General features: G+C 42.0%; 1 long non-coding RNA gene across 1 annotated transcript; it reads right to left on the bottom strand.

Annotated features, from left to right (window-relative positions):
- Window positions 1-704: 704 nt before the first annotated feature.
- On the bottom strand, window positions 705-8,907 carry LOC133267242 (uncharacterized). Its single transcript, XR_009742683.1, has 3 exons — window positions 8,768-8,907; window positions 6,840-7,017; window positions 705-1,581 (listed from the first exon to the last, which is right to left on the bottom strand). It is a non-coding gene; the product is annotated as an uncharacterized LOC133267242 (long non-coding RNA).
- Window positions 8,908-27,635: the final 18,728 nt, after the last annotated feature.

Below are 27,635 nucleotides of genomic sequence, written 5' to 3' on the forward strand. Positions count from 1 at the left end.
TGTAACATCATCGTCTCTTCTGCCATATTTATGGTCATTCCCTGTCCTGTGACACATGATGGAGTCATTCCCCTGAAAGTTTTGATTGGTGTGCCTATTTAAATATACACAAAATCCCTGCTTTATGCATGCTCTTTCCTCAACTTTCTGACATCACTGTATTTTTGCTCATGTGTTTTTTAAATCCTGCCTAAAGAGAACACCTTTCTAACTGGGGCCTAAATTGTTCAGAAGGCAAAACTGAGAGCTAAAACACAGCAAAAGGATCATCACTATTTTGCAGTTTAGGAAACATGAGAAAAGGAAAGGAAAGCAGCGAGGCTGCAAGTGCTCTGGTGCCGCAAAGCCCTCTTGGTGTCACCTTGGACTTCCACTGCTTCCTTCCTGCAAACACAATCAGGAATGGTATTTTCAGATTATGGGAATAGGAGAGCTTTTCTTTACCCTAAGTATTGAGTCTAGTCAGTTTATTTGTCCTTCTTAACTTAGTTATAAATGCTGGAGTGAAAGATGATGTCTGACTCACTTCCACAGTAACTGATTGTGGTTACAGTCACATAAGTGTTCATAAGTGTTGTTATGTTATTGATTCAGACAGAAGAAAATTGAAGTAGATAAATAATAGTTAACAATTATGCATGTACCACTATAATCACACTATATACTTGTAAACCCCTTCATTTAAGGAATGATCAAATATGATGGAAGATACATGGAAAGCATATGTGGCAATGTATTTTAGCAGTGACAAGTGTTCCTGGTTGCAAAGTAGTTCAGTATAACATGGACAGAAGCTCTAAAAGGTTAATTCAGAATAGAATACTGAACTAGGATCAGAGATCCACCTCCAGTTCTCCCCACCAACAGAAATGTCTTCTGAAAATTTTAACAATTCTCTTCTAATTAGCATTACTTATGAAATTATTTTCTCTAGTCTAAGAAACTCCAGTATTTCCGCAACTTTCCTCAGTTTCTGCCAGGGACATAAGCTCTTCACTGGGTTAGCAGAGATCAAGCCCAAATACCTGATCAAGAATTCAGATGTGATCTTCTAAATCTCAGGACATTTTGTGGGTGTGCAAATAACCAGTTTGGTTATAGGGCTTTATTAATTCTCTTCCATAATCCAAATTCTCATCCCAATAACAGATTTCCACTTCTAACATTTCAGAAGCATGAATAGTTAGAAATCACTCTTCAGTTCAATTCCTGCAGATGCAGGCAACATTTCTTTTGGTGGTTTCTTTCAACCCACACCACCATGACGTACGCATTTAGCTTTGCTAAGGCAAAATGCCCCAGAAAATGGCATATTCAGGACCCCACAAATACAGCTTCCTTCAGCTACCTGCAGAGCAGAGCCCACTTGAGTATATTATGGTCCTTCCTTGCCCATCCACCGCCATTCATCAACCTCTAGGTCATCCTTATGAAAATCCTTGTGAGACCGATACAGACTGCAGACTGGACCAGGTTAAAGGAGAAAGCCTTGGGTTTGTAGAAAAAAACACAACCAAACCCAAAAGCTGGTTTCACTTTTCTGGTTGCAGAGCATGGCCCCACAAGCAGTTGCTCTGGTTCCTGAAGAAGAGAGGAGCAGAGACAGACAACACTCTGATTTGGTGGTCTTGTATTCTAGTTTCATTTTAGTCAGCAGCAAATCTCAGATTTACTTTATCTGATCTAAAGTTTATACACGTTTGCTCCTATTTGTCACTTCAAAAGCTCAGTTTGTCATAACTGGTTCCTACTCTGAGATTCCCCTTAAGCACTTCAAATGCTCTCTGTCTAGACACTACTTCTATGTATCAGGTCAAAATTATTTTCTCAGTTGTGCTCAGGTCTGGGCAGTAACTCCCTCCTGTGTGGTAAACACTACAAAGATCTCTCCCTTCCAAAACTGATAGGTGGATAAAAGGAGGATAAAAGTGGTATTTTCCTCACATAGAAGTAGCCTTCCCCTCTCTTTGTACACCCAAATAAAAATGTTTAAAAATTATTTTTCATTGAAACTCTTACCACCTCCATTTGCTTTGTTTTCATTTTGACATGTGTTACAAAAAGGAGCAGAAAAACAAGTTTCTGTAATTGGTTGGTTGTTTTGAAATCCATCAAAAGATTTTTCTCCTCAATTTCATATCCAAAATATTTTATGGAAAAGAACATAAAGAGTAATAGAAAGCAATACCAGCTTCTCTTCTCTCCACCAGGAATAATAAAAGGAACAACCCACAACCCCCAAAAGAGGAAATTATGGTCTCTCTACACACACATATACACTGACTCTTTTATCTTCTCCATTAGAAATCTAGGACATTTAAGAGCATGTTACTACCCTATTGGTTTACTTTCATTATTTTATTCATGCTTGCAGAAAATGAAGTCCATTTTCAGGTGGCACTCCATTAGAGCACAAGCATTTTAAGAGCTCATTTGGCAGAACACCTTATCAGAAGCTGCTCCTGTTCATTGGAGTCAGACACAGCATTCCCAGGCACAGCACAACTCTGCTCTGTAAGCAGCTCCTTAAAGAAAGAGTGATTCAACTTTGCCCATTCCTTCTTTCTTCAATAAAACTAACTGAAGGGTTGAAACTTCATGGGTTAGTGTGTGTTCAGCCGAGATGAGTGGCTGACTTCTGCCTTCAGCAGCAAGGAGGCAACTCCACCCTCACCCTCACTGATAGCTGCTGACACCAGTAAACAGCCTGGAACATCTTCAAAGTCAGGCTTAGCCTTTACTTCATGGATGCAAATCCTGGGAAACACCATGTGTCCCTGGAATTGCACTAACATCCCACTTTGGATGACGGGATTTAGTGCATGTACATCAATAAAACTATTCTCAAGTTGAATCTTCATTACTGGGCACAACAGAGGTATTTGGGTACACCAGAAGTCAAATAGAGAACCAGCTTGGGCATGCTGAAATATAATGAATGCTTCTGTGGGGAGGGGAGGAAAAGGAAATTCTTCGCATGTATACATAACCAGTCATTTGAAAAGGGTTCTTTTAAGGACACCCTGCAAGGACAGGTTTGGGAGTTTTTTTGATAGCTGCTATGCCACTTCTTTCTTGTCTGGGAAAAGATGAATTGATGCTTTTTGACAAAGTCATACTCACAACTCAGATAATTTCTAGCCAGCCATCACATAGCATGCAACTTAAAACAGCGTAAAAATAAAATAATGTGGAAAGTTTGGAGTCTTTAAGAGCAACCTTTTACAGTTTCAGCTTGAACTTGCTTCTACCAAATACAGTTGGTGCTCTGGGTCTTGCAGCAGTGGCAGACTTAGATTTCAGCTCTGGACACTTAAGCCAAAAATAGCTTATTTTCAGGCCAGTTCTTATGAAAGTCTGAGTCTAATGGTAGAGGACACTGCCACTATATCACCATGTAAAGACCATTTGCAGTTATAAGATTAAGCTATTTTGGATTAGGAAATACTGGACAATACGTACACTGGACTTACTGGTGTATACAGCTGGAAATCAGAACAAAGAAAAAAGATAAGAAAGATCTCTTTATACTGCAGGTTGTTGGCTTACTGCATTTCGGGAGTTTGCAAGCTGCAGAACTGCAAACCCCATGAGCTGCAAACCTAGCCTTGGTGAGCTTGGTAGTAATTCAAGGGAGTATCAGAGCTTGCAGTGTAGGAAAGAGAAGAATCCTAGAACACGAGACATGGAAGGTTAACAGAAGCCAATGAAAAGGCATTTTGGTACCTGAACATTCACTCACACTTTTGTTGCAAACATAAACGGAACAGTTTAGTTGTAGGATACAAGAGGAAGTCCAGAGAAAGGTCTTCTCTGAAAACTTTACTAACAGCAAAGCATTTATTCTAATACATTCAGCATGTCCTTTTGAGACGTATTATCCATATGCATTAAGTTCTTAGTGCTTTAAAACCAAAAGGTTCTCCACGAAGGCCCTGGGTCCCTTAAGTAGTGGAGACTCAGCGCTACCACTGCAGAAGGGCCCACAGAGACAATCTTCTCATGCTTAAGCCAATGTTCTTGGGCACTCTGTAACTTTCATCACTGCTGAATGCAGTCCTGATGGTGTAGGGAAAGCTGGAGACATTTATGGGCAGAAACCTCCTAATTGGAGTTGGAATGGGTTTAAGGTTCCAAACTAATACAATAAAGAATGGCTAGTACCTTGCTGGCAGCCTCATCCACATCTGCAGTTGTGCAGATCACACGATGGTAGGCATTAATATTCCAGTCTGCCACTGCTCCCTCCCTTAACTTAGCTCTGTTTGTCTCGTGGCATGCTTTAGAAGGTGACATCCTGAAAAGCCTAATGGCATAGGGGAGAACTGGACAATTTGGGCACATGAGAAAGCCCTGGCAGGACAGAGCAGGGAAGCGAGGAAAGATCAGTGTAAGACACACACAGTCTTACCTGCTGGTGAAAGCAGAGAGGGGGCTGCTGTACAGCAAAGGGCAGCACTGCCAGGCAGCTGTGGGACATGCACTCTGAAAAGGACGATGATTAGACACACAGAAAGTTTGTAGTTTCAAGAAGTACTGCAATAAAAGAATCCTCCCAAGTGCCAGGATTGGGAATACAGCCTATGGAAACAACAAAGCATGTAACCTTGTAGTTCAAATGCAAAACCAAGTTATGTCAGTTCTTAGTAGGCGACCTCTTAGACGTACTTACACATGCATAACAAGATGAGACAGTTGAGTGCAAAGGAAGAGCCAGCACCAGTGATTTGATATAAAATGACAAGCCTTTTTGAAATAATGCATTTGGTTTAGGTAAGGTTTAGATTAACAGACTTTTAGGGTAAACTGTTGCAGTCCATCTAATCTCACAGACACCACAGAACTGGGAACCAAGGATTAGATCTAAACGTGGTTCTAGATCACTTCTGACAAAAACTGCCAGAAAGCTCTTCTGAGGTGTGCTACTTGAGCAAATACTTCCAGGGTTGTATCAAGGCTCCTCTCAGATCAGACCGCAGCTCCAAGAGGAGGTGGACCATCTTCTTGGAGTTTCACATCCCGCCTAGAACCACCATCTACAGCTGGTTATTGACATCTAGAGAATACATATATGCAACCGGAGAGAAGCATAATGTGCAACTTGAATTCCTCTCGAGGGGAAACAAAAATAGCAGGAAGCAAAAAAAGTAAGTATAAAATAAGGCCAGGCCATGAACAGCACTTTCCAGTTTGGAGGCAACAGAAGTGCAGTCATGAGCAACATTTGAGGTGTGACAGAGAAGGTCAGAGAGGTTAACTGCCATGAAGAAAAACAACAGATGTGAAGCACCAGCTCACAAAATCATGTGAGTTTTGCCACTGATTTCAGTGCAGCCAAGCCTTTGCTCCAGGTTTCTTTAGGGCAAGCTATGGTAATTTCCTTGAGCTGCAAAGGGAAAACTGGAATTTCCTTCCCTCCCTTGAGATATTTTCAAGTTTACTGAATAAAGCACAATGAGGACTTTGCATATGCCATGGTAAATCACAGCCTTTGAGTAAATGCCCCTGCATCTGCTGCAACAGTATTCACACGAGGCTGAACTTTGGCTTGGTAACCTCAGTGGATGTCTCGCTCATGTTGGCAGTCCTCACAGAGTTTGATCCTGCCGCAGTGTATTATCTGGAAATCTTAGGTCCCTGTTAAAGACTGATTTCCAAACATCCCTTACAACAAATTCACTATGCTGCTCCCCAGATTTGGACAGAAGACGAAGGCAGCATGCTTCATTAGAATGACTAAATGTTACCAAATATGGCACAGGCATTAATATCTAGGATTGCTGCTCTCCCAAGCCCATGTCAAATTTACATTTACATGTTGTAGAAATCCTCAAAACAGAACCCAACAGATGCTACAAAAATGACTGTGCTCATTTCAAGCTTCGACTCCACTCATCTAGAATACAGAGTTCTCCTTCTATGACTGCAAAATAAAGGAATGTTGTGGAAAAGGAAGCAGCATCTATTAGTATAGTCCCACTGCCCTTCTGAAACCCTCTTTGGTGCCGTGCCTCTTCACCCACAGCAACTATCTTATTTCTTTTCTGCTCACTCTCTTTTGAGAAAGTCAGACGCTATGTTCCTATCTCCAACCCAAACGTATTGCTTTTCAGGACAAACTGAAAAGCCCACAACGAGCCTTCCCTCTGTCTCTGAGCTCAGTTCCACTTTGGTCTTCCATGGCCTAAAATAGACTTTCAGCTGGCCCCAGGCAGTGCAATCTCTTTAACAAACCTCCCTCAGAAAAATGTTTCTTGTATAGCTCCCCTGAAGCCTTTTTTTGCACCAAGGCAGAAAAGGAAAGAATTCCTTCCACATTTCGCTTGAGTTCCTAGGTTGGAACCTCTGAAACTACATTAGTATCTGCACCAGCATTTGTCTTTCTTGTACTAGCTCTTCCTGTTGCATACTGAGCATAACATCATATAGTATGGGATATCCTTTTGGCCTGTTTGGGTCACCTTCCTGGCTGTGTCTCCTCCCAGCTTCTTGTCTCTCCCAGCCTTCTCACTGCCAGGGCAGCACAAGAAGCTGAAGAGCCCCTGACCTAGTGTAAGCACTTGCTTAACCAACAACTAAAACACCAGTGAGTTATCCTAATTCTCTTCCTAAATCCAAAACAAGCATTCTACCAGCTACTAGGAAGAAAAGTAACCAGGACAAGGTTTTACATTGCTGCAGGGTTCTTTCCCTTCCCTCTTGCTCTGGCTTGCAGCCAGCTTACTCAGATAACTTCAGTATTACCACCCTTGGGCCAAGGGCTGCAACATGTCTCTCCAGAAAGTTCCACAGAGAAAGCCAAAAGAAACATGCATTGCACAGTCTTGCAACCAACTTACTTTAGCATATGCCCTCTGGCATAAGCCTCTGATCAAATCCTTTGCTTTGGGCTTGCTGAGGTCATTCCTGGCTTGTGAAGTCCCCCATGAGAGTCAGACACCAGCCTGTTGACATCCTCATGATTCATTTACAAGCACATTCAAATCAATACAGTTAACATTCAGGTAGCTTGAACTTCTGTAAGGAAGATTATGCAACAGTCAGATTTTTGATGAAACAAAAGAATTATACTCCGCAGAAACCTCGATTTTGCCATTTCTTTCTCCCTTGGGTTCTTCTCTGCTTTCTCTCCTGTTCTGCATGGTTTCAAAACTCTTACTTATTTCATGGAAATACTCTCACCCTTGACTCCTGCACTCCAGCCTGATGGGTTTTCTGTTCTGCAGAGCCAGCATGGTCCAGGGAGGCAGGCGCTTCCTCTGGCAGTCAGGGAGCCACTGTATTTTCCTTAGTGACTCAATCCAAAGCAAACCACATTGGGTAGGGCTGGCAGTGGAGGCTTTCATATTCACAGCACTGTACAGCCACACTGGTTTTGAGCTCTGCTCTCCAGAGTGAATGACGTGCACAGCAGAAAAGTGAGGTATTGCAAGCCCAAATTTTTATTGTATCTCTTCTTTTAGCATCTTTAACTTCTGAGGACCATTTCCCTGCAGCTCCAGGTTTAAGCCCAAAATCCTACGCTCTCTTCACAGGAAAACCAACAACTCTTTCCTGCTCCTAAATAGCTTGCAAGAGCAGGAACATTGCTTTTCCAACATGGATGAATCAGTATTTCCACAGGGAAGGAAAAATCATGGTCTGGTCTGTATAAATACTTGGACTAATAGTCAAAGATACCAATCAAAAAATAGCATCCAAATTTTTTCTCAACATGAATGGAATCTCATAGAAATCTCTCTTTCTGCTACCCACAGCTTTCTAACCAGGCACACCACCAAAAGCACAGAACTAGAAGGAGTTCCCACCACCAGTTTCAGCATAATGCTATGATTTTCCTACCATAACATGAATTATCTCACAAAGCACATGATTATCTGTACCCTGTATCTTCTCAGAAGACCTGTGAATTGCTTGTTTGCACTACAGTAAGGGAGAGTAAGTGCTGTTTGGGACTGTTGCCTTGATTGTACCTTTCAATGTGCTGATTTTTTACTTCTTTAGTTAATTTGTTTGTTCAAAACTACTAACCTATGAGGAAAGGTGTTTGCTGGCTACCATTATATTATTTAGTGCAGTGTCTAAGGAGCATCTTACACTGTTGGTAAATATAACGTTGGAGTAACAGCAGCAATCCTGTAATTGAAAAAGTCACAAGGGACAACTATAATAAAAACTGGTAACACAGACCCCTGAATTACCTAAACTGAATTTCTTCATCTTATAAGGGCTTTGGAAAACATCGCAGAAAGAATTTTAAGATGTACTTGGTTTGAATTTCTCTACACATTGCCCAGAAGTCAACAAAATCACCACCAATGGCTGTGGAAAAAACATGTGATGCAGTCAGTATTATTTTTAACCTGATAATTTCAAACCTCCTCTGTGATTTTTTGGTGCTTGCTGTGTCTCTCATCTGGAATTCAAGTAAGTTACAAAATTTGTAAAAGTTACAAATCCCAACCCTTACTTGAGGCTTGCAGGTGAACAGAAGATGAATCATGGCCAGAACCATGACCACGTTGCTCTTCTTTGGGAAACAGCTGGCAAGTTAAGAAAAGTATATTTTGTTCTCTAAATATTCTTCTCTGCCTGCTGTTTTCAATTGACACCAGTAACTCAGTGTCAAGTGATGAGTCTGGAAGGTTCATCAGGATGCAGCACTCACACCACAGTTTTTAGGGGAAACAGAAGAAGAAATCAGTCTGTCTCCAGTGAGTATTACTGCTATGCAGTCAACAGCAGAGTCGAAGTGTCTGCTTCTTACCTGGAGGCTGAGATAATTGTATCGTGTGATCTTCTAGGCATCTGCCAGCTTGATGAAATAATAACCCAGAGCTGCTCCTGCACCCTTCCATGATCTCACAGGATTAGCTGCCATGCAAGCTCTTGTTTTGACTCATGTGGAAGAGGGTTAGTGCCTGTCTCTGTCTTCTCCACCAACTGCAAAGCAAAGGAAAACAAGGTTTCAATGTACCACTCATTAAAGACTGCCAGGTCGTCCTTTCATTTGAGGTTGCAATGCTTGGAGTTAGGAAGTTTTATTGCTATCACGTCAACATGTGAAGCCTTTAGTCTGTGAAATCATTCATCCTCCCAGCATTTCCCCTCCTGGATTTATGTCCTTCAGCCAAGCCAATCTTCCAAGTATTTCACAATGCTGCAATTATCACTGTCTCTTTAGCATCAAAGCAAGCACACAGTGAGGAAGCCTGCGTAGGTAACCGCAGGAATGGCTCAGGAGAGGCAGGAGAGCCAAGTTTGGTGAGCAGTGCTGAGTGACAACACCTCCTGGAGGGGTTCAGCTGCCTTCCCAGCCTGTAATAAACACATTTTCCCCTCTGGCAGAAAGGAGGAGTCATCAGTAAGTGTTACCTACTCCTGCTGCTATTTGTGAGCCTAATACCAACTTTTAGGTAGCTTCATAATTTACAGAGGGGACTTCATTAGCTTCTACTGCATCCAATAACAGGATGGGGGGCTGGGTACAAAAAAGCAGAAGAAAGCACCACAGCTTCGATTTTTAAAGGTAATTAGGTGATATTTCCCTGGCATTAAGATGCACAAGTGTCATTTTCAAGAGTAACTTAGGTCTGTGGACCAGTCTCAATGACGTGCAAGAGGATTTCAGTTGAGTCACAGCCTAAGGTGAACTTCAGCTGTCCACATCACATAGGCCCTGTATAAAGTGGAAGGACATGCAATAAATAACCTGTAAAATGTGAGCCTGGGCCCCCATTCATTGCCAGCATTGTTAAACTTAGCAATCTGCATTTTATTTATTTTCTAAGGGATTCACCCCTTTACTCTTTCATAGCAGAAGGAGGCAACCAATGATTAAACCCGATAAAACCTGCAGGCCGTACTTCAGATGCACTGTTGCTAATTATGTGCCGATCTACCAGATACAATTTGTTTCAAAACACAAAGGCAGAGTGGTCTTTTCAAACAGTGAGCCAACTAGTAATAATATGAAATATTTACTTTGGACCTAAAACTATTTGGAAAGGAAATGTGATTTATCTTTACATATCCTTTAAATATCTTTAAATATCCCTGTTGTTTCCAAAGTCCCCTTCGAAAGCCTTCCTTTCTGTGTCTGGATGAAAGGAAAACAGGGTGCATGAGAAATAAGAGCCTCTCAGGCAATCAGATTATTTAACAGAACATAGAAAAGCCCTCAGTAATGTAAGGAGAGCTCAGCAACATGAAAAAAAAAAAAGCACAAAGCTTTTAAGAAAATGGATGCAGGTAAAAAAATAAAATTACTCCTAAGAACATGCAATTATGGCCAAGGCATGCGGTTCACTGTGAAAGAATCTCAAAACTGGTTCGAGAAAGCATCTCACTGAAAAGCTCAGACTGCAGAAAATTTGCTACCTCTGTGAAGGTGTTTGGTCCTTATTTTCAGAGGCACTGCCTTCATGACAGTTGAGGTTTCATGGCTCTTCTGCTGCGGATCATGCGTAAGGAGTAAGAACTAAGATGAAATGCCCCCCTCAGATTTCCCATAATGCTATGAAATGTTGGAGAACTGCCCACAGTTTGCCAGTGGAAGCCTGGACCCCCTGACAGCCTTTTGTATGAAACCCCTGCTAAAACAGAGCATAAAAATGCACTCTCTGCAAAAGGCCAGGCCCTGCAAGACACAGGCTGCTGCTGAAGAGGAACACCCCTACCTAAGGGCATGCAACAAGGTATGGGATGGAGCCATATGCAGGGAAACATCCAATGCAGGACTGCAGTGAAGTACGAAAACTGGGTAATATGAAACGGCTGAGGTTTTGTATAAAGGCCCAGGTCCTTTTCAAAGCACCCTGTTATTTTAAGCGCATGCCCAAAGTCCTGAATAAAGGCTATAGAGGCAATGATGCAGACCCTGCTAATGGCAGGGACATGAGGAAGAGTTACCATATGCTTCAGAAAGGAGTAATAACCTTATCAGGAAATAGACAGTAAAAGCCAAACAATACCCATAAAACCTGAAACCACCAGACTATAATTTCTTTCCCTGAGAAAGGAACTTCTCATGAATGCTTAGAAGGTTCCATGTATTTTCCCAGCCCCACAAGACCTATTTTCCTACGGCACACAGGCCAGACTATACTAATCAGTCACATAGCTCTGCTCTGGTCCTGAACAAATCTTGGCAAAGCTAATCTGGGAGTGGACTTTCCCATACAGACTCTCTGTGTGCAGTTGGCTTCATTTCCAGCCCCCTTGCACTTCTAGGGGTCAGATAAGACTGATTCACAACTTAGATCCAGCTCCAAACATGTCAGTAACTCGAATCAAGTGCATTTTCTGTTAATGATAAACTTCTGGTTATAGGTTGAAGGGTATCAGTGACTGCGTAGACCAGTGCATGAAAGGGAATGTCAGATCCTCAGTGGGAATTGTTGTGAGCAACCCGCTGCTGGGCAAGAAGGGATGGAGACAGCCTAGGATGCCTCTGCCTGTATGGGGGTCATTTCTGCAGCTGGCACAAAGGTTCTGGGGGAAGCTTCAGAACAACAAAGATACCAGATTCCTTCTTTGCAAAGAGCATCAGTCTATCACCACCATCTGTGCAAACCCAGGCACAGCTACAGGTTGGGCAAAGAAGAGATTCAGAGCAGCCCTGCAGACAAGGACTTGGGGGTGCTGGCTGATGAGAAAATGAACATGAGCCGGCTTCAGTGTGCGCTTGCAGCCCAGAAAGCCAACCGTATCCTGGGCTGCATCAAAAGGAGCGTGACCAGCAGGTCGAAGGAGGTGATCCTGTCCCTCTACTCTGTTCTTGTGAGACCTCACCTGGAGTATTGTGTGCAGTTCTGGTGTCCTCAACATAAAAAGGACATGGAACTGTTGGAACAAGTCCAGAGGAGGGCCACGAGGATGATCAGGGGACTGGAGCACCTCCCGTATGAAGACAGGCTGATGAAGTTGGGGCTGTTCAGCCTGGAGAAGAGAAGGCTGCATGGAGACCTCATTGCAGCCTTCCAGTATCTGAAGGGGGCCTGTAGGGATGCTGGGGAGGGACTCTTCATTAGGGACTGTAGTGACAGGACAAGGGGTAACGGGTTAAAACTTTAACAGGGGAAGTTTAGATTAGATATATGGAGGAAATTCTTTCCTGTTAGGGTGGTGAGGCACTGGAATAGGTTGCCCAGGGAGGTTGTGAATGCTCCATCCTGGCAGTGTTCAAGACCAGGTTGAACGAGGCCTTGGGTGATATGGTTTAGTGTGAGGTGTCCCTGCCCATGGCAGGGGGGTTGGAACTAGATGAAGAAAAATTAGTTACGTGGCTGCCCAGCACCTCATAAGAGGTCAGTATTGCTATAATAACCAAGGCTGCATTGTGGACACCAGTTTGTAGGCTCAGAAGGCCTGCGGTGTAGTTTTTATAGGAAGCACCAAATGTTTAGGTGCCTGAAAGGAAAGCAAGCTGTACTGAGCCAAGGAAAGTATGTGGGAGTCAGGAGCTTCGTTGAAATTTACAGCTCATTGGCTTTCAGATCCCTCTTTTGCAAACTGTGGATGAAGTTTCTCTGACTCGTGGAAGTGTTTTGAGAACAAACTAGCAGTTATGAAATACTCTCGAAGTAGAATGGTCAGAGTATTATTTTACTGCATTCATCCTGTCACTTCCTGGGAATCTGTCTCATAACAAGATCTCAAAAACTCTCAACAACTGTTTCTTCACATTCACATGGCTGTTCAGAATGGATGGATATATGAATTCATGCTGGTCAAGAAAGATGGAAGGTTTTAGACAGATCTTCACCTAGTCCATTAAATAGCCATTGTTTCAGGAGGTTACGAGGCACCCATTTTCCTCTATTATTTTAATTCATGTCCCAGACTGAGTCTGCTGACAGCATTACAGCACAGGCACACAGGGAAGTAAAACTGTCCTCTGAATGCTCCTGGGAACAGATTGCTGAAGCAGCATGAACCAGTGAAACAAACAACAAAGAAAAATACATGAGTGACTTACCCACAGAAGATTTCCCTGGGTTCTCACATGGGCAATTCAATTAGAGAGAAAATTAGTAGCCTGGGGTATCTGAGATGGTTGTCCACCCTTTAGGTTCAACCAGATGCCATACGTCATCTGTCGGAACCACAGATGGGCTTTCTAGGAATATAGATGGTGTCTAAAGGAGCTGTTGGAATAGAACTGAAGCTAACAACAACAACAACAAAAGATAAATACTGCAGTTACAAAACAAAATCCTAGAGGAAATACCAACCACCTACTACTGTCTGAAAGAAATGGGCAAAACTCGCTCATCTGATGCGAATGCCTTGTAGCTAATGCTTCTTGAATTTTTGCAGTCAGACAATGTACCTAAAGATAAGGCTTTTTCCTCTCCCATGTACATAGCTAATTAAAAATAGTCATGGTGCCATGGGACATCTGTAACAAGCCTTGTGTGGAAGCTCTGTATTCCACTGGTAATTACAATTATTCTCCCATTGCAACCACTAAATTTCCCTTAATCAGCCATTTATTTTCTCAGTTGTCAGGGTTCTGGCTGAAAACACAGGAACTATTCAACTTCCATCCTCCTCTTTCACACTGTGATACACAAGAAACATCTACGTATTCTTCTGGTTTTATAAGGCATTTTATTCCTTTAACTTGGAGCAGATTTGCTCCAATAATGTATACATTCAAGGCAAAATCCAGCTCCTTTAGGATGGCAGGCTTCAAATGCAAAATAACTCTGCTTCTTTCTTTCCCCCATAGTTACGTCTGTCCCTTCAAAGTGCTGTTAGACAAAACCCTGAGCTGAAAATATCCAGATCCCATAGTCAAACACAGGGTTGGACCTTCAGCCCATGTAAGAACTAGGCAGTTTCACATGAATTTCACAGTAACAGTAATTGGCATCACTCTGCTTTTGAGGGACTTCCTTTGAAACAGATTTTGCAGACAGTTCCGAATTTGGCATCAGTGCAAGCCCACAGAATTCTTTAGAAATAGCCTTATTTACTATGCCTCATGGAGAAAAAAAAAAAGCCTGTGACTCTGGAAATCCAGTCACTTGCAGGCAAAGTGTCAAATGTTTAAAATTCAGAGGCAAGACTCCTGAGAGTTTCGGAGTGGATGGTTTTGGTGAAGACATATTATATGAGGAAATATGCATAGGAACCTGAATTCCTATTCAGGAAAGAGTGACTACAGCAGGGGAATGGCAGTACTACTTGCTCTTCCCTGGATATGGACACGCTTTGGTGCTAAAATAGCCAAAATACATTAAGATATGTAATATAATATGAAACTTCATTGAAAAATTAAGTTTTGTGGAAGGTGGAAATAACCTCCAACTTCGGAGTAAGGTCATGGAACAGTTTAAGTTAAAAGAACAGGAGAAAATTTAGGATAGCCAAACCAATTATTTTGCTACCCTCAACCAAAATTCTTTCTGGTTTGAAAACTGACTAAATACAATTTTAAAAGGGAATTAAAGGAAGTTTGAACAAATTTAAATGCCTCAATAAACCTTAGATACTGCCAAAAAAATTTTGTCCAGTGAAAACAGTTTTGTGTTGTTTATTTTCCCAAGAAAAAGGGAAATTGGGAATTAATTGCTGTTATTTGTGATTTCTGCATATGAAAATAAGCAATTTGCAGCATATGCCAGAGTTACCAGTCAATGTCACATCTTGTGGCTTGATGTGACTAACTCACACAAGGTCTAGTGGTTTCTGACTGGCTGCTGCTGCAGTGGGAGTGCCTGCTAGTCCCCAGTGCAAACTCCCTGAACTCTCAAGGGAAGATATAACTTCCTCCCACATGCAAAGCCATCTGCTGCTGCAGCATTTCCCTCTTCAGCCTTACGCTTGCACTACAAGGACTGCTGTAATCTGTACATGTGCCTACAGCAACAAAATATAAGACTTAATTAGAGCTGGTTTTAAACACTCATCATTCCTGAGATTTCCTCCCAGTGAATCATGAGTTTATATTTTCATGCCCCTGTGCCAGCCATGCCTGCTGCAGCAGCACTGGAACTGCTAGCAGGGGTGGGATTCTGCAGGGATGGTCACCTCTCCTCCAAAACACATTATATTAGTTACCCTCTTTGCACCACCTTTTTTCCTCTTGCCAAACCACATCTTAAAGTCAAAAGAAGGAAATGTGGTGTCTGGGGCCACTCGTCAGCACTGAGCACAGAGGGACACTCAGCTGCGGCTTTGAATATGGCACAGGTACTGCTGACCTGGCAAGGAATTCCTCTGAAAACCAGTGCCAGTCAGCGAGGGTCCTGTGGGAAGCAAAGGAGTAAAACACAATTACTTCCCCATTGGAGTTTCCCTCTGTAAAAGCATCCACAAGCTGCAGAAGTTCCTCAGCACCAACTGGCTTCTTAAAGCATCTTCTGCAGGCAGGGCCAGAGAGCTTCTCTGGCCAAAATAAACACACTTCTGAGCAACCTCACTGCCACAGCAGGCAACGACCAGAGCCCTGCTGCCAGCTACAGCTGCCAAGGAACCTTACTTAAGCAAACTGCAGCCACTGCACACCATCTGCAAGCTGTCTCAGCCTCATCCCAAAAGCCACAGCACCCAGCAAGCTGGGATGTTTGCTCCTTCCTGCTGCTGAGCTACTTTTTTACCTGTGCTATGATTATCACTGCCTGCTTTCACTCTTTGACTTTCCTTCTGACTTGGTCCCATGGCTCTGCTGGTGACACTGCGAACTGACCTGCCTGGACTCACCACTCCATCCAGTTTCCTTCCAGCAACCCCAGCAACTGCTTTGCTTTATGCACTGCTGTGCCTACTGGAAATGAGCACAGTTAGGTAGAAATCGCATCCCAGTGGGGCAGTTTAACTCACTGCACCTCCTTTTTCTATACCTTTTCCTATGCTACATTCCTCCAGAGCAATACAGAGAGCCTGGAATAGCAGTAGGCCTTACAGCAGAAGTGGCAGCAGCAGCCCTGGGAGTGTGCACACTCTCTGCCCTGCACTGGCACGATGTCCATGCTTCTGCAGAGGCTAAAACTGGGCTTTTTCAGACCTTTCAGCAAGAAGACCATAATGCAGGAAACAGAATCAATGTGGTTCTGTAAAATATTTTCAACATTTGAAGCCTATTGATTTATGGGTTTTTTTCCACCACCTTGCCACAAAACGTGACTCGTCAGATCACTATACTATGTCAGCAAAACGTCAGCACTAACATTAAGTACATTTCTTAAAAACAGAACATATTGACAGGAATAATGCTACTGATGCCCATAAATTTATACAATTCAAGTTTAATAACCAGTTTTGAACTCAGGACACACTGGATTGTGTTCCTTACCCATGTATTTCTATCACTTTTATATTGGAACATGCTTCTTGCCAGGCACTGCCACTGATTTTTATTTTATTATTGCATTTAGCAGCTGCAGAGGCAACCATTGTCTACTGAGCTATAGCAGTGTGCTGGATTTCAGAGAGTCTTATCAGCTCTGCCACTGAGTGGTCCTTAATCCAAAGACCCACTTTGAAAGGAAAATATCGCAAATCACACTGCCTTAGCATCTCAAGATTTTCCAGCTAATCTCTTATGAGGTACCAGAAGCACAGTCTCAAGAACCCATGGATAAAGAGTATCAGGTTGTGATGAGTGCCTGGCAGCTTCCTTTTTATTATCCTGGAAAACAGATGAATTCTTTGCTAGCTTTGTGCTTGCAGAATTCAAAGAAATTGTCACATAGGTATAATTTCTATTCTTAAGAAGGAAAAAAAAAGAAAAACCAACCAAGCAGACCTGTGTTGGCAAGCTACTGAGAAATGTAAAGAAGATTAGACACTTTTTACAGTTTCTGTGCCTTTTACAGATACACAATCACCTGTTTCGATGGGATTTTTCTTCAATACTTTCAGCTGTTTCCTTTGTGACAATTTATACATCCGTACCTCCCGCCTGATTTGTGATTACCAATAAACCTTATGAGACTACATCTAGTGTTATTGTGCATGATGGCCAAGAAACCAAACCGCTTCTGCCTCTGAGCATCAGTCTGCAACCCTTCTCGCAGCAAGGGCTGTGTTTTCCGAGGACTGAGTTGAGATGCCGAAGCACTGATGTCATTTGCCTGAACTGCCAGGCCCTTCTTTTCCTGTTTCTTTTTGCTCAACAAACTCCTGAATCATTCCAGCTCCACCATGTGATTAACAGCTTGTTCCATAAATAATTGGAAGTAGGAGGGAGCTGAGAGCAATACAAACAGAATCTGAAAGTGCTGGGATGAGATTGGTTACCTTGGTGTTGGCTTTTTTTATTTATTTTTTTTTTCCATAAGGAAATCTGCTCTTTAAAAAGGCAAAAAGAAAATTCATCTGCTTTATTTAGCAGGAGTTAGCAATGCAAGCTTTGTTCCCTGCAATGGGCCAAGCTGATGTCACCAGCAGCAGCTGGCTGATAAATATTTCTCAGTGTAGCTTCATATATTCCTCAAACACTTACTCTGGAGCTTGGAGTGCAAACTGGTTTGCCTGAATGCAAGCCAGAGGAATAAAGTTGCTCTGATGGCTTAATTTTGGGCTGTTGTATGCGTTCATTAGGCACCAAATACGTTACTTGGAGAGTAGCAATAAAACCTTCTAATCCCCTAGCATCTTCCAGTCAACACTTAGCAAATATTAACTACATTAACCTTCAAACACTTCTGTGAAGTAGAAACTTTGTCTATTTTAAAGAGAAGACAAGAACAAGAATAGAAATTTATGCCAACACAGCCAACAATTGTGCACTAAAACAATGAGTGGAATAAAAGGACTGCCTTTTCTTATCTGCCATATTATGTGTATTCAACAGAAAAGGTTAAGTGGATTGGATAAACTACACATAAAACAGTGTTATCTAAGCACCAGGGACAAAGAGAGGTATCACAGAATAGCCAAATTGGATTAGCTGACACTGGAAAAGGTTGTTCTGAGAAGTTGTGGCTGCCCTATCCCTTGCAGTGTTCAAGGCCAGGTTGGATGGGGCTTCGAGCAATCTGGTCTAATGGAAGGTGGCTCACCTACTAGATGAGCTTTAAGGTCCCTTCCAACCCAAATAATTCTGTGATTCTGGGATTCTATGGTTCTACGGCTTTATGACCCGTGGCCCATGGTGCATTTATGATACCTGCAAGCATGGAAACAGTTTTAAGACTGGCAGCCCTGCACTTGTACAGCAGAATTGTCACTGTGGGAACATGTTGTGTAAAGCAGCTTGGGAACAGTTGTACCTGAGGTGCCCGTTTCCTTCCGAACATCTCGTAATTACCCCTGAGATTATTAATTCAGCCACAATTGCAGTTCTGTTGGCCACTGCTATCACCTCTGGATCAAAATGGGAACTGATGTCAGAGTGTCTCTAGTAAACCTCTGCTAGGAAAGAGCTCTTCTTGAAGTGGTCACAAGAAAAAAAGAAAAAATATATCAAAATAATAACAGAGCAGGAAAAAAAAAGTAAAACATCTCTGCAATTTGGATTCATTTATAACAGAGGTCTATTCCTCAGTTATTTTGCCACTGCATGTTTTAATGCATTTCTTTCTCATTCAGGGGATCTGTCACACAGGTCTCTAGTGCCTCAGCTGTTCACGGCTTGGCCGTTACTCATGAGTTAGACCAGCTCCATTCTCCACAGAAAGGCACTACGCTTTTCTTCTAAGTCGGTTTTTCTGCCAAACTGTGGCACTGACACCCTCCGGGTGTGATTCAGCCAATTTTCTCATCCACTTCAATGAGCCTTGACTCTGTGTTAAGAGGATAATTTCTTCCTACAGCTTCTTAGAACATCAAATGAAATCAGACTGGTGCCTACTGGACCCAATTTTCCTTGAGTTTAGGACAGCCTAAGTCTCCAGTGTACTGGATCTGCTTTCTTTTAATTTCTTTCAGCCATGACAACCAATCTTTTTGCCTCTGTTTTACTTCTACAACACAAAATAATCTGCCTTTTCCTCATACATGGCTGAAAATTCACCAGCATGGCTCAATGTGCAGGGGAAAAGGTCATCCCAAATTTCCTTTGTGTAAAAAATCTTCAGGTACACAGAAGAGCTGATCTCATGAGGATGACTCTGCCTGGGCCCTCTAGCAATTCTTCCTGCTGAAAACCCATTCAGGAAAATATCAGTGACAGCAGGTAAGAGTATCTGTTCAGATATCCAGGAGTAACTGTCCACATTGTGAAGAAACCTGGTGTAGGATACACTGGCTCTCCTTAATAACTGTACCTGCCAACTTGGCAGAGCAGTTGCTCAGGGAGGCTGTGAATGCTCCATCCCTGGTGGTGCCCAAGGCCAGGTTGGATGAAGCCTTGGGTGGCATGGTTTAGTGTGAGGTGTCCCTGCCCATGACAGGGGGGGTTGGAACTAGATGATCTTAAGGTCCTTTCCAACTCTGTTCTCTGATTCTATGATTCTCTGCCCCTGCAGAGCTATCCCAAGCAAGATAAGCTGAAAAGTTTTGTGGGTTTCTCTCCCACGAAAAGCTTTATAGGATGCACATCCTGGACCTGAGTTCATTAGGATGTCTGAGGTGGACCAGGTCCAAAAGAGCCTTCCCAGCTCATCCTTGCTGTCTTTCCTGCCCTGGAACAGGTATGTCCTGTCCTTAAAATGTTTCGGGCCCATCTCTAGAAGTATTAGGATTTTTTTCCCTAAGGCAAACATTCAAGCCAGGAAATGTTGCAACCCAGAGCAAAAAAGAATTTAAAATTAGGAAGAGAAACTCCAGCTAAAGAAGGAAGAAAACTGCTGGATTGTGTTACCTTGCTGTCATCACAGTATTATCTCCAAGACAATTTTTCAGCACAGTAATGGCAGGAAGACAAAACTAGCAGGCACCTACCAGGTCATTCAGTCTAGCCCACTGCTAATACACATGACCACACCACCCTTTCCCATTTGTAACCACAGCAAGATCTATCTTAAAAGCAGTCACAAATCCCACTCGTGGGGCAACTGGTCAAATGCCTAGAAACCATTTTCTAATTTCAAGCTTAAATTTATTCCTGGTCATTTGTATTCTAAGGTGTCCATGGCTCCTTTTCTCCTCTCTGGTATTTACCCTCCTGATGCATTTCCAGACAGCAAACATATCCCATTTCTGCTTTTGTTTTGCAAGGTTAAACAAATCATTCCCTTCAATTTCCTACTGTAAAGCAGGATCCCTGTCCTGATGATCTTTCTCACTGCCCTTTTCTGCATCTGCCAGTTACAATTCACCTTTCTGCAATGAGAGTAATCAGAACTATATGTGGTATTGAAGGCTCCTCAAAACGGGGAGAAAAAGAATCACTTTTAAGGACAAGCTTCAAACTTGTCAAGACAACCCCAACAACTTTTATAGCATATGGTACAACTAAACTTTTTCACTCCTTCTACCTTGGAAAAAGATTTAAAGAACAGCACTATGTAAGATGGTCAGTTGAACATCACTACTACTATGTTGTGTAACTGTGTTATAATTTTACTCCAGACTCAAAAAGATGCTAATGGAAAATCATAGTAAGGCTTGTGGAATGTCTACAGTGTCACGGTAACATTACTTCTGTCCCTGAACATAGGATTAAGGGCTTGAGGCAAAGATGGAGAACTCAAATGAAAGCCTACGTGCTGATTTCAGCAGGCAGAAAAACAGCTCCAGAGGAACGATTTTCATATTTCTGAAACAATAGACCTTTGCAAGTCTACAGAATTTCCTTTCTTTAAGCAGGGGAAGAGTGTGGTGCATGTCCTGTCAAACATCTATAAGGCCCTCTACATCCTTGCAGTCCTAGTGTTTGACACCTACCAGGATACATCCTACATAAATTCTGATGCAACCCTTGCAAACAGCCAAAACCTGTTCTCTGTAGCCTTCTGACAATGGAGGGTTTTCCTGGAGCAGAGTTTATGAAAGACCATGGTCGTATTTTCTCAGGCCAGATGTAGAAATACCCCCAGACTGAAAAGCAAAACAGCTCTACTTGGCAATCCTTTCAGTGACTTTGTGTCTACAGTCCCAGGAAGGATACCTTCAGTTCTGAAAGTAGCACAGCGCAACCGCAGCAGATAACGTCAATTTGCAGCATTAGGAGTCCTTCCAAACAAAAAGTGTGTCAGCTTCTGGTACCATTCTGTCTTGCATGGATGCATTCTTCAGGAGGGGAAAGCCAAGAGAATCCCACTGTCTTTCTGTCCTTTACACCTTGAAAATTTGTTATGAACGAACAAAAGAAATATATGCAGGCATTGGAGCCATAGTGCCAGTAACATCCTCAGAGTATTGGACAGACCTTCTCTGCGGGCTGCTTTGAAGCTATAAAAACTAGAGGGTTTTCTTCCATACTTATAACAGAAATAAAGTTCAGAACAGAAAAATACCTTACGGGTAACTCCAGCAATTGCTCCACTTCAGCACTTACAGTTCCACAGCCCTCAAGAATAGTTATTGTCTTTATTGCACCGGGTTAATTCCAGTTGTACATCTTTTGTAGATTAGATTTATGCAGACACATGCTAGTGCTCTACTCACATATAAGAAACAACATCCTTGGGTTTTAACATTTTGAACTTTCACCTCTCTAAAGTCTGTAGTGCATGCTCAGCTGGCTTTACATGTCAATGGGAACAAGAAATGTGTATTTCTGGGTGTTTTCATTTGAAACACACATATTGTTTGTAGCACAAAAGATTTTTCAGGGTATCATAAGGACATCAATGAAACAGTTTTGCCAGCATAAGTTGAAGTCATAGAAATGTCACAATCTCAAAGGGTCAGCTGGGCATGCAAGCCGTGGCTCTCATGCCTGCTCCATTTTCTTGCAGGAGACTCTGTACAAATATTTATTCATGGGAGAGAACTATAACAGAAGCAGAAATCTATTTGAGTTTTACATTTGCTTACTAACATTTTCTTAACCTAAGGCCCAACATATTGGAAAATGCCAGAGAGGAAAAACATTAAAATTGTTGTAAATACGAAAGTTTTTCTGAAGGGATGAAAGCAAACACAAAAGTCTATCGCAGGCTAGTACTAGGGGAGGATCCAAGACATCTAACACTACTTAATGTCTCAGGAATAGGCATTCAGGCCTCCTTTTCTCATCATAAGGACTTAGTAGCTCATCTGCCTTAGAGCATAAAGCTCTACTAGTAAACTCAAGCATGCTCACAATGTGCCTGTGCCCTCCAACACTGTTAGCTATGCTATTAAATTGTGAGAGCGTTCCCTGGCATGGGAACGTAGCCTGCTCCAACTACTGCTTTCCCAAGCAACTTCTGGACCTGTTTTGGTCACCACAGTGTGCCAGGAACCACACCCCAGCAGCAGTTTGCTTACAGCCCCCTAGCACAGGCAAACCCAGTTCGCCGGCATAGCTGGCTGTTCCATGCCAGTTGGCCTCACTCAGTGGCTGGGAACATTCCCAGGCATGTTTAATATGGTGGTATAAACCCAGCCTCAGTCCTTGAACAAAATTACAAAGTCAAATCAAACCATCACCGAAAAGCTGTTATACATATGGTTTTCATAGTGTACTATTTTGCAAGAGTCTGGCATTTTCTGGGCTTGCTGAGCTAATAGTGTGCTCCAGTTACATCCACTGATAGTTTCAGAGTTACTACTCCCTACCATATCTACAGAAAGTAGTAAGATTTGCATTCCTAGAGACTCTGCTAGAAGGCTCAGGAAAGCAGGAAGCATGAAATTAGATGATTTTGGTTTCTGTACCTTTTAAGCACATACCTGGTCAGTCATGTGCATTGAAATTGTAAGAGTCAACAAAGACTTTTTCTACTCTGTATGCCCAAATAGGTCAAATTCAGATTGCACTGCAATCTTAATTCATAGCCTTCTCTGTTCCCAAGGGTGAGGCTTTAACAGTATTTTTTTCCAACACAGGATTTAGTATGTATTTGTAATATATTGTAGAATTCAAGACTGTATACAAAAAGCTTGGCAGCTACAAGCCTGCTCCTTACTCTGTCTCCCTAAATTAAACTCATAAGCAAGGCCCAAACAGATTTTTTCCTCCTTATGCTTATATCTATCTGTATGATGCCAGCTCTGTAGATAAACACCAATTAACTCTAATCAAAATATGCAGTATTCTTTACTAGAGGAGCTTTATGAGATATGATTTGGCCTTTAAAGTAATTGATCCAGGCATTTCATAATAAGAACAGCTGAACTCAGTTTGGTTCACTACGATTGATGATAATTCTGACTGCTTCCATTAGGAGGCTTGCTGTACCATGAACAGTCAGGGAAAAAAACACCACTACTTTCATTAGGAGAACTTCTATACCATTTAATAAAAGACAAACTTATCAGATCTATGTGTCACAAAAGCCGCACCCCAATACTTTCTTGGGTGAAAGCAGGAGATGATTTACTGACCTTTTAGGCCAGGGTAGGCACATCCCATCACATGATTCGACCCTAAGAGAGGCACTGAGGATAAATTACAGGATATTTTTTTCCAGCTAAGGTTTAAAACCTTGTGACAGAAGATACACTGTGCCCTGACCACTGCTGAATTCAGTCTTGTACAGACACCAATGAACTTTACTGTTTGGTCTCCATGTTTCGCAGTGACTCATGTGACGTCTTTGTCAGGGGAATACCCACATACACAGAAAAACACTCATAGGGCAAACAGGCACAGTATTAAAAAGGAAGGTCAAATTATGGTTCCATTAACCTTGAAAGCATCTTTATAAAGGAGATGAAAAACAAAACAACAAACCTAGCCTCCAGCTAAAAATAGGAGCTCTTCAGCTGAGCTCTTTTGTACTGGAGTAAATATTTATAGATTGCTCAGAGATCCTGAATAATGGGGGGTTTAATGGAGACTGACAGATTCTTAACTAAAATAGTGCTAACAGATACCATGATGAGGCTTTTCTACTCTTTACCACTGGGGCCACTGAGCCGGCAGTTTGCAGTCTCTACAACCACTAATACTTCATGTGACACAATTAATGACTCCTTGGAGGAAAGCAAATGATCATTCCTGGAGCTTAATGGCAAACTAGGTGGGTAAATAAATAAATAAAACCTACAGCTTGCAAATTTCTGTCACATCCCTCAGAGAAATCTCAGAATAAAATGCAGAGAGAAAGATCTATTAAAGACAAAACACAAAACCAACAACAGTGTGTTTTTGACTGCCATCCATCTACAACTGGAAGTGATGAAGGATTTGGGGCAGAGGGACAGTGTACTCAAATTTTCAGAATCGCATGGCTTTATTTAAAGAGCTTCCAGTATTCACTTTTAAACTTCCCACTGGAAAACAAATGGCTCATTGTAATGTCAAAAACTGTCAAGAAATGAGTAAGAGACCTGCAAAGTTCTTCATCAAGCCTTAGGCAGGACTCTGATGATAGCAGACAACCCAGAGTGTGCTTAAATAACTGTCGCGGTTTAAGCCCAGCCGGTAATTCAGTACCATGCAGCCGTACACTCACTCCCCCACCTTCTTTCCCTCGCTCCTGGAGGGATGGAGAGGAGAATCAAAAGAATGTGACTCCCACGGGTTGAGATAAGAACAGTCCAGCAACTAAGGTATAACACAAATCACTACTGCTACCACTAATAATAATAATGATAAGGGAAATAACGAGGGAAGAGAATACAACCGCTCACCACCCACTGAGCGATACGCAGCCCGAGCCCAGCAGTGATCTAACCCTTCCGGGTAACTGCCCCCAGTTTATATAGTGGGCATGACGTGCTGTGGTCTAGAATACCCTTTTGGTTAGTTTGGGTCAGCTGTCCTGCCTCTGCTTCCTCCCAGCTTCCCCTCCTCCCTGGCAGAGCGTGAGACTCAGAAAGTCCTTGGTCAGAGTGAACATTACTGAGCAGCAACTAAAAACATTGGTGTTATCAGCGCTGTTCCCAGGCTGAAAGTCAAAAACACAGCACTGCACCAGCTACTAAGAAGGAGAAAAATACTGCTACTGCTGAACCCAGGACAATAACTCAGATGCTAAATCCCATGGAGATATGATGGGTTCTATTTACTACTCATAGCATTAATAAACAATCTCCTCTCTACTCTTTACAACCCCATTCTTACGCATTTTTAGGGCACATGATTTTACTGGAGCTAGAAGGGTAGTTCAGGTCTCAGTGTTAATTCAAGGGACTGAGATATCTGGCTCTAAAGCTTGGATATGGCTAACTGTAAAGACAGGAGAGAGCAACAGGGACCAGGTCCAAAACTAAACCTGGACATCTCTGGACTCAGTATGACACAGTTTGCATCTGGAGCATCCGTTCACCTCCACAGCAGGACTGGAGAAGTACTAACAGTTACAAACATGCAAGATCTCGTCTTAATCCCTGTGACTTTTATCCATTTCAGAGCAACTTGGTTTATGACTCAATCACCAAGATAATCCTGGAAGCTTTTATCCTGGAGATCCCAAAGCATTCTTTTCCTCTTATAAAACTTCAGTATTTCTTTGGGGTGTGGTATATATAACTTGGAGATGAATTTTGGCTGAGGGCTAAGGCTAACTGAGTGGGAATGACATTTTGCAAGAGATAAACATCTTTAATTTTTCTCAGTAATTACTGTGAATACCTTAGGCACCTTATTTTGAAACAACATAATCTCAAATACATGTTAGAAGTCTAAAATACACATTGAGAAGTACTGATCCTTACACTACTGGATTTAGAAAAGTTCAGTGCAAGAAACTGGCTTTAAACCAGTAAATAAACAATGCCTCTTAGTTCATTTCAGATAGCTGGAGGAGGTGGCCAAATCATAGTTCAAAAACAGAAAAAATGAAGTCCAGCTTTTCTTATTTTGTAATAAAATAAACATAGTTTCATCCTCTTGAATGAACACTTTATAAAAATGATTGCTTAAAGAATTTGTTACCTTTAAACACAATACCTCTTTGACTTTGCATATCATTACAGTTTCTCTGAGTGCCGTCATAGTAGTAGTACTTGCCAACTACTGTCCTTTTCCTCATAAATGGCTGTCTTCCAACAATATTGGCTATATATAACTACTTGAGTGCTTGAGGAATCTGGGGAATGAAAAGTCTCCAGCAGATTAATTTGCACAGGTCTGTAGTAGAAGCTTGAGACCTATCTCTGCATTCCCTAATTAATGGTAATTCAGAAATACCTATTTTGTTACCCTCTGTATAGTACACTACATCTACAGTCCACCCAGACTGTGGCTCCTGGATGTCTCTTACTGGCAGTGCTCATGTGAACCTCCACCAGCTCCCATCCCCTTCATGGCTATTCACTTTCACTACTCCACCATTCCCTCAGTGGTGCCAGGACACTTAATGGTTAGAAATTTATATCTGAACAAACCTCAGGTGGTATCATGTTGCTCTTGGGGAACACTTATTTGGGATGTGGCTATATAATGTACCTGTAAACATCACAAGGCGAATTGATGAGGGAATGGATCCAGCTTTTAAATCAGTATATTTTTAATGCAAATAAGTTCCCTGATCTATCATTATGATTAATGAAGAATGAAATAAAACTGAGATTGGTGGTGCTGAACATGACACTAGCACCCACAGCATCCATAGCTGTCTTTAACTTTCCTTCTATGCTCACAAGCCTCTACCAAGCTGCTTTATTCCGAAATCAATGGCTTTCTCTCCCCTGCTGATGGAGCACATTGACATTTGTGCAGGCATGAATTAAACCTAAGAACAGCTTCCCAAGCAAAAACCAGGGAGAGCATTCAAAGATTTCATCCTTTGTCACTGATACTGGGTTCAGATGAAAATGCAATGATCAGGAGGAGGGCTCTGTCTCCTCCTGTGCTCAGCATGTGGTAGATGGGAACCATCCCTCTGGCCAGAGGTGGCCAGGAACTGGATAAAGTTGGCAGGAAGGACTCCAAAGTGTATCTCAGAATCCAGCACATCAGCTCAGTTCATGTGGAGAATTCACACTGCACAAGCTCAGACTGCAGGTACAGGGAACAGGGAGAAGAAAACTCCATGTTTAGGCACTCTCAGTCACACTCCGAAGGTCCCACTGGCTGATACAATGCATGCGATTTTATTTTAGGCTCTCAAGCTGGATGAAAATAAAGCCAGACTATGTGAACTCTCTATATGTGTCTCTTTATTTATCATGTCTTTTGTCACTTTGAGGGATAAACGAAATGAGCAGGGGCTCTAATATTGCAGACTGCTCAAATCCCGGAAGCGTTATTACAGATGTGTGTTTGCAAAAGCCATCAAACAGCAGTATGTAACAAATTGCTCTGCAAAAGAAAATCTTCAGTTAGTAGTTGAAAATGAGATTTTTTTTATTTTTTTTTTAACCATTCTTTTATTACAATTTCTTGTAACATCACCGGACATCTGAAATTTTATCTGGAAACCCTTGCATATACAAGAACGATTTCCACCTTCTTTATTTTAACTCTGTACTTTGTGGTATACAGAGTTCATCTGGATGTCAGTGTGATTTCTGTGCCTCACACCTCTCTGTTAAGAGTGCAGACACAGCAGATGTATCAGCAGGTGTTAAGTTTTAGACCATCTAGGAGAATGTTACAGTTCTGAAATTCTTCCTTTTTTTCTCAGTCATATTTGCCATTCATTGAGTGAAGATACATATCTCTGGTCTTGGTTCACTGTAATACATTTTCTTCAAAGATG

The sequence above is a fragment of the Pezoporus flaviventris genome, unplaced genomic scaffold (assembly GCF_033815535.1).
Source record: "Pezoporus flaviventris isolate CSIRO_AGI_PZ_B2104156 unplaced genomic scaffold, CSIRO_AGI_Pfla_v1 ptg000007l, whole genome shotgun sequence".
NCBI lineage: Eukaryota > Metazoa > Chordata > Aves > Psittaciformes > Psittacidae > Pezoporus > Pezoporus flaviventris.